Below are 12,807 nucleotides of genomic sequence, written 5' to 3' on the forward strand. Positions count from 1 at the left end.
TAAGAGCCCTAGCATAGGTTAGGTGCCAGGGAGACGACTACCAAAATCGAAACCCCTATATACTTCCCAGAAGGCAAAAAATCATGTATGCAATCACTGAATCTTGTATGTATAATGCCTGAATCTTCATTTCACTCATAACACTAGGAACACTATCATATCATGCAAAAAGTAAACATGAACACTTAGGCAACTTACCTATGGGCTAGGCCAACAGGCTAGCTTAGGGTTCAGCTAACATGATCGCCGAAGGCGAATACTAACAGCATAATATAACTAATTCCTAGCAATAAAGACTAACTAATATAATCATTAGTTAAGGGACTGGGAACGTTGCTCTGGCTAACTAAATAAAGCATGCTAGGCGGACAACAGTGTCTCAACATGCCGCCTCCGGTGAAGGCACAGCTACGCCACAAAACACAAGATTTGAGGAAAAGTAATCGTTAATTTACGGCTGGAGCTTATTTACACAATACAAGAATGTGGTACTCAACTTTCCAGAGGAAGGCGAGGCCGAAGATTGCAACGTGATGCAGAAAATAAGCGAAAACTGGGAAAACACAACTCCTAAGATGCGCTACAGAAGTGGAATGGATTTGGCGCGGACGGATGTGACGTCGGCCAATATGGCGGCCGTTTGTTTACATCTCTAGGTACCATAACAGTAGCGTAGGAGAAGTTTTGGAACGGCTCCTCCCATAATTGCCACTCTACTCCCTCGAAGCGTAAACACTTTGTGGGGTGCAGATAGCTATGTGGTGTGCCAAGCATAAGTCCCCTGTTAGTATACGATTATTATTATTATTAAAAGAAGGAGTTTTACCAGCCCAATGAGTCAAGCTTGACTCTCACAGGGCTGGCCCGAAAAAAAATCGGGATATAAAGAAATATAAGATAATCAAAATTTCAATTGATAAGGAAAATAAAAAATAAATAAATGAAAAAAAGGAATTATATATACAGTATTTTTGGGCTCAAGCCATGTCGTCCTGATGGAAGTTCCTTAAAGGCAGCTTCCTAGGGTATATTACAACTACGGCGATATTCCCAGAGAATTTACCTTCAGGTACCCAGAATTCTAACTCCTGGAGCGAGTATCCCTAAAAAAGACCTTAGGGATATCGTAAATATCAGTGGACGTATTCTTGACACGCCTCATAGCAATCTATACCCCGAATAGTTAACACTTCGTAGGGGTAAAATGGCAAGAAAACGAAAACGATAAGAAAGGGGGGAGCCGTTCATAAGGCATCCCTCCTCCCCGTTTCGAAAGCGTGCCCTGCGCCGCTCACGGCGCCATCTGTATTCCTTTTTGCGTAGCTCTACGACTCGGTGTGTTTTCCCTGTTTTCTACCCAATCTTGGAATTTTCTCGCTTAATAATGCTTTCTCCAACTTCTTCTACCTCGGATAAGTTGAGTACTATTTCTTTTATGTATAAATGTAGGCTCTTGGTTAAAATTAAAGTAATTAAAAGAGTTATCTTTGATACAAGAGCTGTTGCCTGCTGGAGGCATCATGGATGCTGTCGCTCGCTAGAATAGGATTTATTTGTTAGCAAGAGCGACGTTCCCAGCCCCTTTGCGCTTAAATATTAGCTACTTAGCTTATTTAGGAATTCTGTTATGATGCGATAGTAGGTGCCTGGCGAAGTTTGCCAAGGCTGCCAACACTAGTCTTCGTAGGCTAGTTGTTGGCCTATGTACTTCCTGCATGATAATTAGTCTTCCAAATGTGATTTTATTGCTTTAAGCGTTAGGCAACGTTATACATATAAGTCCTTTTCGAGTACCTTCCAAGATAGTATTGGTGTGAGTTTCGGTGAATTAGGTAATCGATTCTCTTAGTGCCTAGGCTAGGTTGTCTTAGGTCATTATAATATTATCTGTTCCCCGTTTGCTCCCTTCTCTTCGGGGAAGGGGCAAACCCTTTCCCTCTGTTTAAGCCTTAGGCTTAACTCTGGTGGTTTATTTGAATTAATCTTCAAATATATCTATGCTGGAGTAGTACTGTACCTTCCCGTTCCAACTGTATTGGTTCAGAGGGGGACAGTACAACAGTGTTTAGTCTGAGCCCGGTTTGTCTGGCATGGGGCAGAGTCTCCCTTGCTGACTGACTCGGGCATTAAGGGTTATCCCCTTGGTCCACCTTGTTGGGTTCCAGTAGTGATCCCTTTACTCGGTGACTCATCAGACTGTCCTATTGCCGTTCCGGTCTCGGGATATGTTCCCTTTTCTGGAAAGGCAATTCCTTCCTTGCCGTGGTTCTTGGGAGGCAGCCAGTAGTGCCGGCCTCCCTCTCGGGTCTTTCTCTAACTGAGATGAACTGTCTTAGTTAGGAATGACCCTTAACCAAGGTAAGGTTGGATAGGACCCTCTGTCCTTCCCTTCTTTTTTCCGTTCCTTGTGTCAGTCGCCTGCATCCTTGCCTAGCCTAGGTTGGGATGAGGAACTGACGTGGTCTCCTGTCGGCCGGCAAAGTGTGCCGACCGGCAGAGACCATTACTTTGAGTGCTGCCCGGTCCTTTCTTGGTCCCTCCATCGCTGCCGTCTGAAGATTCAGTAGGCAGCGGTTAGGAAGCTTGACTTAGTGTCTCCCCTTCCTTTCGGCACTCTTTCGGGTGCCGGGCCCAGAGACTCATAGTCTCTTAACCCGGCACTCATTCTATTGTCTTAGTATGTGTTGTCCTTGCCGTCTGCCGGCCTACAGGCCGGCCGTCGGTGGGGAGGGGTGTTCTCCAGTTCTCTTGCTGTCGGTCGGCGTTGGGTGTATACCTTTGCCGGCCGGTCTCTTGCTCATCTGCCGGCCACTACAAGTGGGGCCGGCAGCCGAGCGCTGCCTAGTGTGGGGGCCAGCCGGCAGGGTTTGTTTACTGCTGCCGGCCGGCCTGCGACACTGCCCAGTCAGCCGGCCACTAAGAATGATGGCCGGCAACGCAGTGCAAACCGGGTGGCTACGGTCCGGCAACCACTGCCGGCCGGTTCAGGCATGGGATCTGGAGTTCTCCCCAATAAAGGTGATCTGATGTTGTGTACTTGAGATCTACCTTTCGAAAAACAGGGGGGGGGGGTGCTGATCGGCAATAGCCGGCTGGCACACCACCCTCAGGTACTGTATCAGTCCCCTCTTGGTGGTATATTCAACCAAGGGAGTTCATGATGTAGTAGGTTACAACACTGTCTTTTCTATCTTACTTGTGTTACTGGTACAATCACCTGGTGTCGCCTTACAAGGATAAAAGATAATTCTTTTATCCCTGGCCGGAATGGTAATATTTTACCTTAGGTGTGAGCTACACCTAATTTCCTTTGGAAATACGTTCTCTGGTTATTCTAGTAAAGACTAACTATGTGACTTGGCTGGTGGGCTTCCACAGGTGTTTGTGTGGGTTTCACAAGTAGGTGTCTTTCCCTTATTCTTGTTGAATACTCATTTGTTACATGTGAATTGAAATTCACTTGATATTCATGGAAATTTTTCTTCTTTTACAGGAGGAGCATCCGAAGTGTGATAGTGTCTTCTGCAATGTCCGCAGTAAGAACTTTTGCGGACATGCCTCGTGTAGGAGGCACGCGGCTTGTGCAGCCTCCAATGATGACCATCGTTACTGGGATCCGCAGGTATGTGCTGTATGTACTAACCTGCTATCAGAGGCTTTTGAATCCCCTAGGTCGGCGGAGTCAAGAGATGCAGCGAGGGAGAGGCTTCGCTTATGGGTAAGGGGTTTTCAGAAAAACACCACTGGACCTTATCTTCCTAATGAGAAGATGAGGGCATACCTTTTTCCCAAGGCTTCCCCTGATGCTGTTGTTCCCCAGCCTCGGCCGGAGATCCCTCTGATCCAGATTCCAGTGGAGGAGGATGTCGCTGACGCCATGCAGGACATCCAGTTGGACGACAAGATGTCCGACTTGTCCGATCGTGCGGAGCAGGATCTCCTCGCAGAGGGCGAGGAGGAGGATCGAGATCCTATTGCCGTGGAGGAAGAGGTTCCCGTATCATCAGACGTGCCGGTTCAGGTCCCTGAACCTATCCCCTCTACCTCGTCCGCTCTTCCAGCAGAGCTTGGACAGGCTCTCTCTTCCATCGTTGGTATGATCCAACAGATGCAGAGGGAGAATAATCAGAAGGCCGCTACTTTGGAGCTCCAGATGCAGAAGATCACAGCATCACGTGGACCTCCAAAGAAGCTCAACGTTAAGGACCTTCCTCTGTGCTCGGATGCCAACCCGTGGAGATATGCCGAGCACATGCCGATGACGATTGGGAAGATCGTCATGTCGGAGAAACTGGGCTCAGTTCCCCTTGAGGAGGTGGAATTCTGGCCCAGTAGAGGGGCCTACCCGGACTGCTATGTCCGTTTGAAGAAGGAGCCGGCTTCGAAGGAGGAGACGGAACCAAAGGAGGTGATTATTCTGGATCACTCCAAGGCTCAAGCCACTTTGACAGCTGCTTTAAAGGAGAGGGGGTTCTCAAACTCAAAGGTTGCCGCCTTGAGTAAGAAGCACCCCTCCTTTGTATCCTCCCCGGCTAGGGCCTTCCCCTTTATGCAAAAGAGGTTTGCGGCCGTCATCAAGGCGGTTGAAGCTGGCAAGCCGTGCCCGTCTTTGGAGGAATGTAAACCTCTATCGTTGGCATTGCCAATGGACAATAAGGACTGGAAGGAGGTGCACCTTACTTTCTCGGTTGGGAAGTTGGACGCCGACATTGCAGGACAGCAGTTCGGCGAAAACCTTCCCAAGTTGTCGGAATTCCTTCTACGGAGGGAATTGGACACAAAGGAGCGCCTGGCAGCCTCGATGTCTCTCCAGACCAACATGGAGACGATGGCTAGCGACCCCAAGATGCCAGAGATGTTCATGGTTATGGCCAAAATCCATCTGGCCACAGTAACCAAGGACCTCTATTGCTTCGTTAAAGCAAGGAGGGCCTGTAGGGAGTTTGTGTTCGCCTCGGCCACAGTGAGGCATGAACCCAAGAGGCTAATTTCATCCAGCATCTGGGGTAAAGATCTCTTTCCCAAGGACGTGGTCAAAGAGATCGTGGACAAGGCAGCCACTGAGAACCGCAATCTTCTCCTGAAGTGGGGCCTGTCCCTTAAGAGGAAGTCTTCTCCGGATGAGGGCCCTCAGCCGAAAGGAAAGGCGAAGAAGTCAAGGTTTTCCTCCCGTCCAGCCAAGTCCTTCAAACCGCAAAGACAACAGCAGCAGCAGCCAGCTTTGCCTCCGGTTCCACAACTGGTAGCCCAGACCCCGACCACCTTCCAATGGGTTCCCCAAGCCATGTCATCAGCTTCCCCGGCATTCAATCCCGTGTTTGAGGGACAGTCGACCACGTTTCGTGCAAGACCCAGAGGAGCAGCTAGAGGGTCATCAAGACGCCCCTCTAGGGGACGAGGATTTAGAGGTGGTCGCGGCCAGGGAGGCAAGACTGCAGGGCAGTCAAAGTGAAGTGTCGCCGGTAGGTGGGAGACTTCAGTATTTCCGGGATCGCTGGACCTTCGATCCCTGGGCCCACAGCCTTCTCAAAAATGGACTGGGTTGGAGTTGGTACAGTACTCCGCCCCAGTGCCCTCAATTTTTCCAACACTCCACCCCCGTTTTGGAGGAGTACATCCAAGATCTGTTGGAGAAAAAGGTGATCAGGAGGGTAAAGTCCATCAAGTTCCAAGGGAGGCTGTTTTGTGTTCCCAAGAAAGACTCGGGGAAACTCAGAGTCATTCTGGACTTGTCACCACTCAACAAGTTCATAGTGAACCACAAGTTCAAGATGTTAACGTTACAACACATAAGGGCCTTACTGCCCAAGAGGGCATATACCGTCTCCATCGATTTGTCAGACGCATATTGGCACGTTCCAATAAGTCGTCGTCTCTCCCCCTACCTAGGATTCAAGCTACAACAAAAGCTTTACGCTTTCAGGGCGATGCCCTTCGGACTAAACATAGCCCCAAGGATCTTTACGAAGCTTGCGAGCGCAGCTCTCAAACAGTTACGCCTAAAAGGGTTCCAGGTAGTAGCCTACCTGGACGATTGGTTGGTGTGGGCAGCATCCAGAGCAGAATGCTTGCAAGCTTCCCTACAAGTGATTCAGTTCCTGGAATATCTAGGCTTCATGATCAACAGAAAGAAGTCTCGTCTTTCTCCAGCTCAGAGGTTCCAGTAGTTGGGAATTCACTGGGATCTAGTGTCACACCGTCTTTCCATCCCGATGTCAAAGAGGAAGGAAATAGCGGGGTCTGTCAGGAGACTTCTAGGTTCCGAGAGGATATCAAGACGCGAACAAGAGAGGGTTTTGGGCTCTCTTCAGTTTGCATCAGTAACAGACCCAGTGCTAAGAGCACAGTTAAAAGATGCAGCGGGAGTATGGAGAACCTTTGCATCGAAAGAGCGAAGGGACTTGAAGAGACCGGTCCCACTTCGACTACGTTCTCTTCTCAGACCGTGGTCTCAAGCCAGTCGTCTAAAGAGGTCTCTACCTCTTCAGCCACCCCCCCCGTCAGTGACAATCCACACAGACGCCTCAAAGGTAGGGTGGGGGGTCACTCCCATCGGAAAAAAGTGCAAGGGATCTGGTCCAAGCTATTTGGGACCTTTCACATAAACTTTCTAGAAGCTATGGCAGTACTTCTTACCCTGAAGAAAGTATCCCCACGTCACTCGATCCACGTAAGGTTGGTACTGGACAGCGAGGTGGTTGTGAAATGTCTGAATCGGCGGGGATCGAGATCCCCACCTCTCAACCAGGTAATGTTAGCCATATTCCGACTGGCGGAGAAGAAGAAGTGGCACCTGTCAGCAGTTCACCTTCAAGGAGTCCGGAATGTGACCGCGGACGCTCTATCCAGGGTGACACCGATAGAGACAGAATGGTCCCTAGATGCAGGATCATTCTCTTTCATCTTGAGACAAGTCCCAGAACTGCAGATAGACCTCTTCGCGACGAAGGACAACAAGAAGCTGCCGAAATATGTGTCCCCATACGTGGACCCCTCGGCAGAAGCAATAGATGCGATGTCCATCGATTGGAACAGATGGTCCAGGATCTACCTGTTTCCCCCTCACAATCTGATGTTGAGGGTCCTCAACAAACTGAGATCCTTCAAGGGAGTAGCAGCAATAGTGGCCCACAAGTGGCCGAACAGTGTATGGTTCCCTCTAGCTCTGGAACTACGACTGAGGTTTCTACCACTCCCGGACCCAGTTCTGTCCCAGCAAGTCCAGAAGTCGACTGTCTTCGCTTCATTACAGAAAACCCGAACCCTGCAGCTCATGATTTTCTCTCCCTAGCGGTGAAGAAACGGTTCGGAATCTCGAAAGATAGTATCGACTTCCTGGAAGAATACAAGTGTAAGTCTACTAGGAGGCAGTACGAATCTGCATGGAAGAAATGGGTAGCCTTTGTCAAAGATAAGAACCCGCACGAGATCTCTACGGAGTTCTGCCTATCCTTCTTCATTCACCTCCACGGACAGGGGCTGGCGGCGAACACAATTTCTACATGTAAGTCAGCTCTAACAAGACCCATTCTATATGCCTTCCAGGTAGACCTCGCTAACGAGATGTTTAATAAGATCCCAAAGGCCTGTGCTAGGCTTAGACCATCAGCTCCTCCAAAGCCTATTTCATGGTCGTTAGACAAAGTCCTTCATTTTGCCTCATTACTAGATAATGAGGAATGTGCGTTGAAGGACCTGACTCAAAAAGTGATCTTCCTTTTTGCCCTTGCTTCTGGGGCCAGAGTTAGTGAGATTGTGGCCCTCTCGAGAGAGGAGGGCCGAGTTCAGTTCCTGGATGGGGGAGAACTGAACCTGTTTCCGGACCCTACGTTTCTCGCTAAGAACGAGTTGCCCACCAACAGGTGGGGTCCCTGGAGAATCTGCCCTCTGAAAGAAGATGCATCTCTATGTCCCGTAGAATGCCTTAAGGTCTATCTTCGTAGAACTTCAGACTTCCATGGGGGCCAACTATTCAGAGGAGAAACATCGGGCTCGAATTTATCTTTAAATCAGCTTAGGGCGAAAATTACATATTTTATTCGCAGAGCGGATCCTGACAGTTCACCCGCAGGTCATGATCCGAGGAAAGTTGCTTCATCATTAAACTTCTTTAACTTTATGGATTTTGAACACCTTCGTTCAAACACTGGCTGGAAGTCTTCCAGGGTATTCTTTCGCCACTATGCTAAGCAAGTGGAGCAGCTAAAGAGGTCTGTGGTAGCAGTTGGTTGCGTCGTTAACCCTGCTGTTTAACTCTGCGAGGAACAGCGGAATCATTTGGGACTTGGATTCTTGGGTGAATGGTTAGTTATATGCGTTGATATAACTGGTAGTGAAGGCTCTCAGAGCCCACAGTGACTGTTCCAACGTTATGGTGATGGTAGCACAAGTACAGACAGGTGTGCCAAGCGTTTGCCAACGCTATTGTCAGCAAAGTAGTAACATGGACGTTAAGTTTGATACCGGGGTATGTGTAAGTGACACATATGTTTTTCTTTCAGATAATCATTCATCCATGCACTACAGTACTTGTGTAAATTGTTGGTCATCCACCTAGCATATGTACATATTTATGGTGACCATGTCTATTTATTGTTTCTCAATAAACTTGTTCTCGGGAACCTTGCGTCTCCTTCACCTATTTTTGATTTCATATTGTTTTTTGAGCATTTAGCCTATGTATATTAATCGGGGATATCTATAATAGCCTATTCCTTAATGCAAAGCCTGGATTATACTGGTTTATACTTTCCTTAGCAATAAGGACTCCACCCCTTTCTGAGGATGGTGGTAGCAGCAAGTTTAATCCTACGCAGATATAACCTTTTGTCTAATTTTACTTCGACCAGGGTGCTGGTCGGGACTTTTTCTTTTGGATACTGTAGTCCCGTAAGACTTCGCTTTACTTCATATAGAGTGAGACCACTATATGGTACTGGCTGGCGAGTGATTCATACATAGGTATATGTACTCTTCGTTCGTTTCTAGAGTCTAGTAGGACTCCTCCCTGTAGGGGACAGGAAGCACTCTCATGGCTTATGATTAGTGAAAAGATGTATAACGGTAACATCTTAGGTCTGTCAGTCGAGTTGACTAAGAAACATTCTTGAGGAGTACGGCACGTATTGAGAATCCACAGATACAGTAATGCTCTGGTATACTTCCATCAGGACGACATGGCTTGAGCCCAAAAAACGGATTTTGAGCGAAGCGAAAAATCTATTTTTGGGTAAGAGAGCCATGTCGTCCTGATGGACCCGCCCTGCTCCTTTTCAAAAATAAAATAAATAAATAAGAGTGAAAAGGATAGTAGGACCCCTCCCTACATACAGTATCTGTAGCACCTCGTGTATCGCTACAAGGAATACAGATGGCGCCGTGAGCGGCGCAGGGCACGCTTTCGAAACGGGGAGGAGGGATGCCTTATGAACGGCTCCCCCCTTTCTTATCGTTTTCGTTTTCTTGCCATTTTACCCCTACGAAGTGTTAACTCTATTCGGGGTATAGATTGCTATGAGGCGTGTCAAGAATACGTCCACTGATATTTACGATATCCCTAAGGTCTTTTTTAGGGATACTCGCTCCAGGAGTTAGAATTCTGGGTACCTGAAGGTAAATTCTCTGGGAATATCGCCGTAGTTGTAATATACCCTAGGAAGCTGCCTTTAAGGAACTTCCATCAGGACGACATGGCTCTCTTACCCAAAAATAGATTTTTCGCTTCGCTCAAAATCCGTTGTATATACAGTATATACTTATAATCTTTAAATATTCTAAATATGGGTGAATAGATGGATGAATAGATATATATTGTAAGGACAGTGAGACAAGCGTCACCAAGATCTACTGATACTTTATTTGAATGTGCACGGAGATATATTACAAGGTGCGGACGGAAACGTAGGATGGCGTTGGCGGCAAGTCAGATTGAAGTGCCCGCCAAAATATATGTGTTTTCTTACACTTACAAATATATGAATTATGGGTTAACAAAAACATGTTATGAAACGATACATACATCAAAATGTAGCTCTGGTAGAGCGGAATATATATACATAGCATACCACAGTGTGGCGAAGAGAGAATTTAAATAAATAAGTAGTTTGTCGATTTTCTGGACGACGAAGGGATCGGTGTCCTTACAAGTACTCCCCCCCCCCCCAAGACATCGGGCGGCGTAGAGGGCTGATAATCAATCTTCGTATCTCTTCGGGCATCGGAGGGTTCCTCTTCTTTTTGAACGGAGGGGCGCGCTGGCGGTCGGTGTAAGGATCTCTTCCTCTTGTCGTCGTTTGATGATTTTTCCTTCGTTGGGCGGCTTGTTTTGAGGCGGAACACTGGGCCTGCCAGGTCCAGCGGAGGCGGTGTCGCTTCCTTCGAGAAACGCTGGTTTCACGCGGTCTATTGAGACCCAGTCCTCTTGACCATGGACGTCGAGAAGGAAGGCTTTCGTTGTCTTTTTAATTACCCGGTAGGGACCTCGATAGGGTCTAGTCAGTGGTTGTCGATGAGCGTCGACACGGACGAAAACGTACTCGCAGTCATCCAGGCTTTTTGGCTTGAAGTGCTTGGTTCTGTCCTGGTAAGTTTTGAGACACGGCCTGAACTTCCTGGCGATGTCCCTTAGGTGATCCAGCTGCGTGTCGTCGGTTGATGAGGGAAAGAATTCGCCAGGAACTGCGAGCGCTTCCCCGTAAACTTTTTCGGCGGGCAAAGGTTCGCCGTCTGCGCGAGGGGCGGTGCGAAGGCCGAGGAGTACCCAAGGAAGTCGTGATTTCCAGTCCCCGTCGGTGCAGCTCGCCATCAGGGACACCTTGAGGGCGCGGCGAGTTCTTTCGACCATGCCGTTTGCCGCGGGGTTGTATGCCGTGGTGCTGTGGAGCGTCATCCCCATCAGGTTCGCCAAAGCAAGCCATATTTCTGAGAGGAAAGCGGGGCCTCTGTCAGTCGTGATGTCATCAGGAACGCCAAACCTGCTCACCCAGCTTGACAGGAGGGCTTCGGCACATGCTTGAGTCGTAGCTTCGGTCATCGGCGATGCCTCCAACCACCTCGTAGAGCGATCAATGATCGTAAGTAGGTAGCGAGCGGATCCAGAAGGGGGCAATGATCCCACGACGTCGATGTGTATATGGCCGAAACGTCTTTTTGGCTGGGGAAAATCGCCCACCCCCCGATTCGGTGTGACGGCTGACCTTGCTCGACTGGCAGTTGATGCATGATTTCACCCATTCCCGGGCGTCCTTTTTTATCCCTGGCCAGACAAACTTTTCAGACAGAAGGCGAGTGGTGGTGCGTCCTGAGGGGTGCGAAAGTCCATGGATGATATCGAATATTTTCCTTCTGCAGGAGGCTGGTACCCAGGGACGAGGGCGGCCCGTGCTGGTGTCGCAAAGAATAGTTACTCCTGCTGGTCCGAGGGGAACTGCACTTATCTTGAGCGCGGATGGCTCCGTCAGGTGAACCTGCGCTTTTCGGTCGGTGCGTTGTTCGGTTGCGAGATTGGCGTAGTCGATTCCCAGGTGGATCGCGTCGATTTCAATCCTTGAAAGGGCGTCCGCGACTGGGTTTTTCTTTCCTGGGTTATAACGTATGGTGCATCCGAATTCGGCGATTGATGCGAGATGACGTTGTTGTCGGGATGACCATGCGTCCGTCGATTTCGTGAAGGCGTGTACGAGGGATTGATGATCCGTTGCGATCGTGAAGGGGATACCCTCCAAGATGTCTGAAGTGGCGGACGGCGAGGTAGACGGTGAGGAGTTCCCTATCGAAGGTGCTGTATCTTGTTTCGGCGGGTTTCAATTTCTTGCTGAAGAATGCTAGCGGTCGAGGAGAACCATCGACGAGTTGCTCAAGCACAGCCCTGCAGGCGACGTTGCTGGCGTCGGTCGTTAGTCGCAGGGGCGCGTTGTCGTCGAAATGAGCCAGGGTGGTGGCATTCGCAAGGGCATCCTTCGTCCGAGCGAATGCCTGTTGCTGGGGCAAGCCCCACTCGAGTTTTTTTTGCTTTTCCTTTCAAGACGTTGTCGAGGGGTGACAAGGTTTGTGCGATGTTGGGGATGAAGCGCCTGTAGTAATTGACCATTCCCAAGAACTCCTGAAGTTGGCGGATGGTCGTAGGCATTGGGAACTTCCTGATGGCGTCGACTTTGGTTGTCATGGGTTTTACCCCGCGCGAGGATACACGGTGACCAAGGAAATCCACTCCCTCCGCACCGAACGTGCATTTGTCGAAGCGTACGACTAGGCCGTTTTCCTGTAGGCGCTTTAGGACGGTGCGGACGTGTCCCCGGTGTTCCTCCTTGGTTTTCGAGAATATCAGGATGTCGTCGACGTAGCAGACGCAGAAAGGTAGGTCACCCAGAATGCTATCCATTAGTCGTTGGAAGGTCGCCCCGGCGTTGCGTAGACCAAAGGTTGAGTATGCGAAGGTGTAGGATCCGAACGGCGTTACAATGGCAGTTTTCGGGATGTCTTCCGGGAATAAGGGGACCTGGAAGTAAGACTTGAGGAGGTCCATCTTGGTAAAAAACTTTGCGCCGTGCAACGCGTTCGTTAGGTCCTGCATGATGGGCAGCGGGTAATGATCGGGCGTTGTGATGAGGTTGAGGCGCCTATAGTCGCCGCAAGGTCTCCAGGACCCGTCCGGCTTTTTAACCATGTGCAGGGGTGATGCCCAAGGGTTCGATGCTTTCTTACAGATACCCATGCGTTCCATGTCCTCCAAGGCGCGTTTGGCATCCTTCAGTTTCTGAGGCGGGAGGCGGCGGAATTTGGCGTGAGTGGGAGGTCCTGTCGTTGTGA

The sequence above is a fragment of the Palaemon carinicauda genome, chromosome 42 (assembly GCF_036898095.1).
Source record: "Palaemon carinicauda isolate YSFRI2023 chromosome 42, ASM3689809v2, whole genome shotgun sequence".
In the NCBI taxonomy this organism is placed as follows: Eukaryota; Metazoa; Arthropoda; class Malacostraca; order Decapoda; family Palaemonidae; genus Palaemon; species Palaemon carinicauda.